The sequence below is a fragment of the Ornithorhynchus anatinus genome, chromosome 4 (assembly GCF_004115215.2).
Source record: "Ornithorhynchus anatinus isolate Pmale09 chromosome 4, mOrnAna1.pri.v4, whole genome shotgun sequence".
NCBI lineage: Eukaryota > Metazoa > Chordata > Mammalia > Monotremata > Ornithorhynchidae > Ornithorhynchus > Ornithorhynchus anatinus.
Genome location: NC_041731.1, coordinates 76,588,231 through 76,593,224, shown reverse-complemented (window position 1 = coordinate 76,593,224; position 4,994 = coordinate 76,588,231). Strand labels below are relative to the sequence as shown.

Sequence of the window (4,994 nt, the reverse complement as noted above, 5' to 3'; positions counted from 1 at the left end):
GAGATAGGCATTAAAATGATTTACAAATAGGAGGAAGAAGGAAAATGGAATGAGTGTGGGCTAGAATAATAAGATACATCATTTGATGCATACAGAAATCCTACACGTGTTGGAGGTAGTTAGAATAGAAGAGCAGAGCTGATAGCCGGCAGAGAATATAACCTGGGAAGAAGAGAAATTAATAAGGGAAGAACTCCCGGGGGAGATGTGGCTTCAAAAAGATCCTTGAAGCTGGGGAGAGCAGCGGATAGGCAGATTTGCAATAGTTGGGAGTTCCAGGTAGGAGGAAGGATATGACCAAGGTTTGGAGGGTGGGAGAGATGAGAATGAGACACAGGTTGCCATGAGAAGTTGACGGCGTGTGAGCTGGGGTGAAGAGAGCAGCATGGCAGAGTGGCTGGAGCACAGGTCTGGGAGTCAGAAGGTCGTGGGTGCTAATCCCGGCTCCGCCCCTTGTCTTCTGCGTGACCTCAGGCGAGTCACTTCACTTCTCCGTGCCTCAGTTACCTCATCTATAAAACGGGGATTGAGATTATGAGCCCAGTGTGGGACTCGGACTGTGTCCAACCTCATTAGCTGTGTCCATCCCATAGTTTGGTACGGTGCCTGGCGCATAGTGTTTAGCAAATGCCACAGTTATTATTTTTACTATAAGTAGCTAGGAGAGGGCTGATTGACTCAAAGCCAGTGGTTGGGAGTTTCTGCTTGGTGTGGAGTGGGGTGGACAAACTTTGAAGATTTTTAAGGATTGTGGGTGTGCCAGGGGAGAACGAGGTACTGTGAGAATTGAGCTTTGGGGAAGAACAGAATATCAGGGTAGCAGATGACGAGAGCGGGGTGAACTCCACCCCGACCACCTGTCTGTCACGATTTCCTGGCCTCCGATCCATTATCCAGGCCTGTCCCCTAACCAGAACAACAACAATAATAATAATTGTGCTATTTATTAAGCACTTACTATGTGCCAGACACTGTACTAACCACCGGTGTGGCTATCCCGGCTCCGCCGCTTGCCAGCTGTGTGACTTTGGGCAAGTCACTTAACTTCTCTGTGCCTCAGTTACCTCATCTGCAAAATGGGGATTAAAACTGTGAGCCCCACGTGGGACAACCTGCTCACCTTGTTTCCCCCAGCGCTTAGAACAGTGCTTTGCACATAGTAAGTGTTTAACAAATACCACCATTTTATTTACGGGCAAATCAGGTTGGATCCAGTCCCTGTCCCACATGGGGCTCACAGTCTTAACCCCCATTTTACAGATGAGGTAACTGAGGGCCAGAGAAGTGAAATGACTTGTCCAAGGTCACCCAGCAGACCAGGGTCAGAGCCGAGATTCGAACCAAGTTCTTCCGACTCCAAGACCTGTGCTCTATCTGCTGAGCCATGTTGCTTCTCTACCCTCCTCCGTAGGCTTTACCCTCATCCCTTCCCGCTTCAGAGGCATTATGAGTGTCACCCCCGGCAGGCAACTTTCTCTGACTCATCCCAATCAAACAATCAATTGTATTTATTGAGCGCTTACTCTGTGCACCGCACTGTACTAAACACTTGGGAGAGTGCACTATAACAGAGTTGGTAAACAAGTTCCCTGCCCACAGTGAGCTTACAGTCTAAAGGAGGGGACAGACATTAATATAAATAAATCTGCCCAACTAATAATAATGTTGGCATTTATTAAGCGCTTACTATGTGCTAAGCGCTGGGGAAGATACAGGGTAATCAGGTTGTCCCACGTGAGGCTCACAGTTAATCCCCATTTTACAGATGAGGGAACTGAGGCCCAGAGAAGTGAAGTGACTTGCCCACAGTCACACAGCTGACAAGTGGCAGAGCCGGGAGTCGAACCCATGACCTCTGACTCTGAAGCCCACGCTCTTTCCACTGAGCCACGCTGCTTCCCTTCTAACTAGCCTTGCCTTCCTCTCAGTCACTTCTGAACCCGCAGGGGACTGTCTGCTTACTCCCTGGTAATTGAGTATTGATGTATTAATTGTGATGTTAAGTGGATTCATTGCAGTTCTCTAGCAAAGGAGCGGATACATCTTAAAACAATAGTGGCCTAGTGGATAGAGCACAGGCCTGGGAGTCAGAAGGTCCTGGGTTCTAATTCCAGCTCCACCACTTATTTTCTGTGTGACTGTGGGCAAGTCACTTCACTTCTCTGTGCCTCAGTTACCTCATCTGTAAAATGGGGATTGAGACTATGAGCCCCACGTGAGACACCCTCATTACCTTGTATCTACCCTGGCACTTAGAACAGTGCTGGGCACATAGTAAGTGCTTTACAAATACCTTTATTATTATTATTTTTATCATTAATAACAACAGATACCCCAATTATTGTTAATTCCCTTCTAGGCTGTGAGGTCATTAAGGGCAGAGAATGTCACTGTTTATTGTTGTATTGTACTTTCCCAAGCACTTAGTACAGTGCTCGGCACACAGTAAGCCCTTAATAAATACGATTGAATGAATGAATGCATGCATGAATGAATTTGTTAAGTATTTAAGTATTTACTATGGTCGAACCACTGCGCTCAGCACCAGGGTAGAAATGAGATAATCAGTTCTGACCCAGTCCCAAAATGCTCCTTGAAACAGCTCTGCAAAAACCAGCTTTATTATGTTTTACTGGAGAAAAGCATGTTCCACAAATAAACCATTTTGTTTTCAAGAGAAATCATTTCATTGATGAGCGAAGTAACATGATCTTTTACAGCTTGCAAATTTAATTATCCCTTCCCTTTCTCTTCCCTTCTGCAAATGATGTTTTAATTGTCCTCTTTGCTCCATCTCTTGTTCAGTGCCTGCAGTTTCACAATTGATATAAAGCCTGCCGGTAAGATTTTAAAAATAGATTTGGATTTCTTTAGAAAAAGGCAATTCTTAATTAATTATAAATGATTTCATTTCACAACTAAGAACCCTCCTGTGGATCCGGCGTGTATTTTTTTTTTTTTTGAATCGTTTGATAGGGAACTTGGAAATTAACTGGGTTGGAATTGAAGTATCTCAGGGAATATATTAGGGAATATATCAGGGTATCTATTCGGCAGGGAATGTATATAGGGGAATATATGCGGCACTCTGTTACAGCACTGTCAAGGTATTGATTTTTTTAGGAACCAATGCTTCAGAGTGGAAGTATTTAAAGGAGAATAAATAAGAACAGTCCAGGATATCAGCAGTGTGGTGGAGACTGGGAAGGGAAATGAAAGGGGCAGGTAAATATATCTTAATGGTATTTGTTAAGCACTTACTATGTGCCAAGCACTGTTCTAAGCTCTGGGGTCGATACAAGATAATCAGGTTTCACAGTCCCTGTCCCACATGGGGCTCACCTTAATCTTCATTTTACAGATGAGGTAACTGAAGGAAATTAAGCAACTTGCCCAGGATCACAAAGCAGGCAAGTGGAGGAGATGGGATTAGAACCCTAATCTAAACCCAGGTCCTCTGATTCCCCGGCCTGAACCCTTTCCATTAGGCCATGCTGTTTTGGAAGATTCCAGAAGAAACAATCTGGAAGGGCTACCCTGTCTTATTTTCCCTTTTTGGTCTCCGCTCTTGTATGCTCTTTGTATGCTCTACAGACAGCCTCCAGAAATACACTTCTTGTGTACCTTTTTGTTGTGACTGTGAAACATTTCCCCTGCCTTGCTAATTTCTTTACTGAGATTGAGCCATTAGAACATGCATCCTTCCAGCATTCTCTTTTGAAGTCAATTCCCAGAAGGCCATAGAATTTCCTTTTGTTAAATACCTAGGTTTTATTTAGTGTGTCAATTTTTTTTCCCTGAAGATTTCATGCCATTTATCTTGTTTCATTCTCCCAACATCCCTGCAAGATAGGGAGAGAAAGATATTGTTGTACACATTTTACAGATGAGTACGCTGGGATCAGAGAAATTAACTGACTTGCCTATGGTGAGACAGTAGGCCAGTGGCCAAACTGGGACTAGAATCCAGGTCTTCAGCATTCCAACTCTTTCCACTGGACTACCCTGCTTCTTACCGTGAAAGATGCTGTTTGATCGGTAGTAACTCACTGGGAAAACCAAGAGTAAATCCCCCTTTCTCGTCATACTTCACAGGAGAGGCATATTCTCTCTCCCTTCTCCCCTGCCTAACCCTATCTAACCCAGCACCCCTGTATTGCTCTTGAGACTGACCTTACCTCTGGTCCAAGGTGGCTCTAGAACCCGGAATCTTTAGGGTCATCTCTAAAGGAACCAGAAATCTAGTCAGTCAGTTGTATTCTTGGCTTTCCTAAGCACATGGAAGAGTCTTGTCTTATGCCGTCGATTCGTCTTTAACCCCCAGTTACGCCATGGATACATCTCTCCCAGAGCTCTCCACCTCCATCTGCAATCATTCTGGTAGTGTATCCATAGTTTTCTTGGTAAAAAAACAGAAGTGGTTTACCATTGCCTCCGTCCACGCACTAAACTTGAGTCTTCGCCCTGGATTCTCTTCCATGCCGCTGCTGCCCAGCACAGGTGAGTTTTGACTTGTAGCGGGTTGCCTTCCACTCGCTAGCCACTGACCAAGCTAGGAATGGAATGGATTGGCCTCTGCTTCACTCTCCCTTCTGTAGTCAAGACTGGTACGAGTCCTGGGAACTCTCCAGGTGTGACCCTGAGAGGAGACATGGAAGAGCAGCTTAGAAGTAAAAGACATATCCTGGCATTCAAGGAATTTGCAATCTACTGGGGAATACAGATTGGCACTGATTACTTGCACACATGGAGGGAGCAAGAGATAGAAAGAAGATTCAGCTGGTAGCAGCAAGTGTTTAGAAAGATGATTTACTGATTAAATTAATGATCGTGGCACTTGTTAAGCACTTACTACGTGTCAAGCACTTTTCTAAGTACTGGGGTAGATACAAATTAAACAAGTTGGACACAGTCCCTGTCCCACATGGGGCTCCCGGTCTTCATCCCCATTTTACAGATGAGGTGACTGATGCACAGAGAAGTTAAGTGATTTG

The 4,994-nt window shown here is 44.8% G+C and overlaps 1 non-coding gene across 1 annotated transcript; it reads right to left on the bottom strand.

Annotated features, from left to right (window-relative positions):
* Positions 1-4,510: 4,510 nt before the first annotated feature.
* LOC114811408 lies at positions 4,511-4,649 on the bottom strand. Its single transcript, XR_003759112.1, has one exon. It is a non-coding gene; the product is annotated as a small nucleolar RNA SNORA7 (small nucleolar RNA).
* Positions 4,650-4,994: the final 345 nt, after the last annotated feature.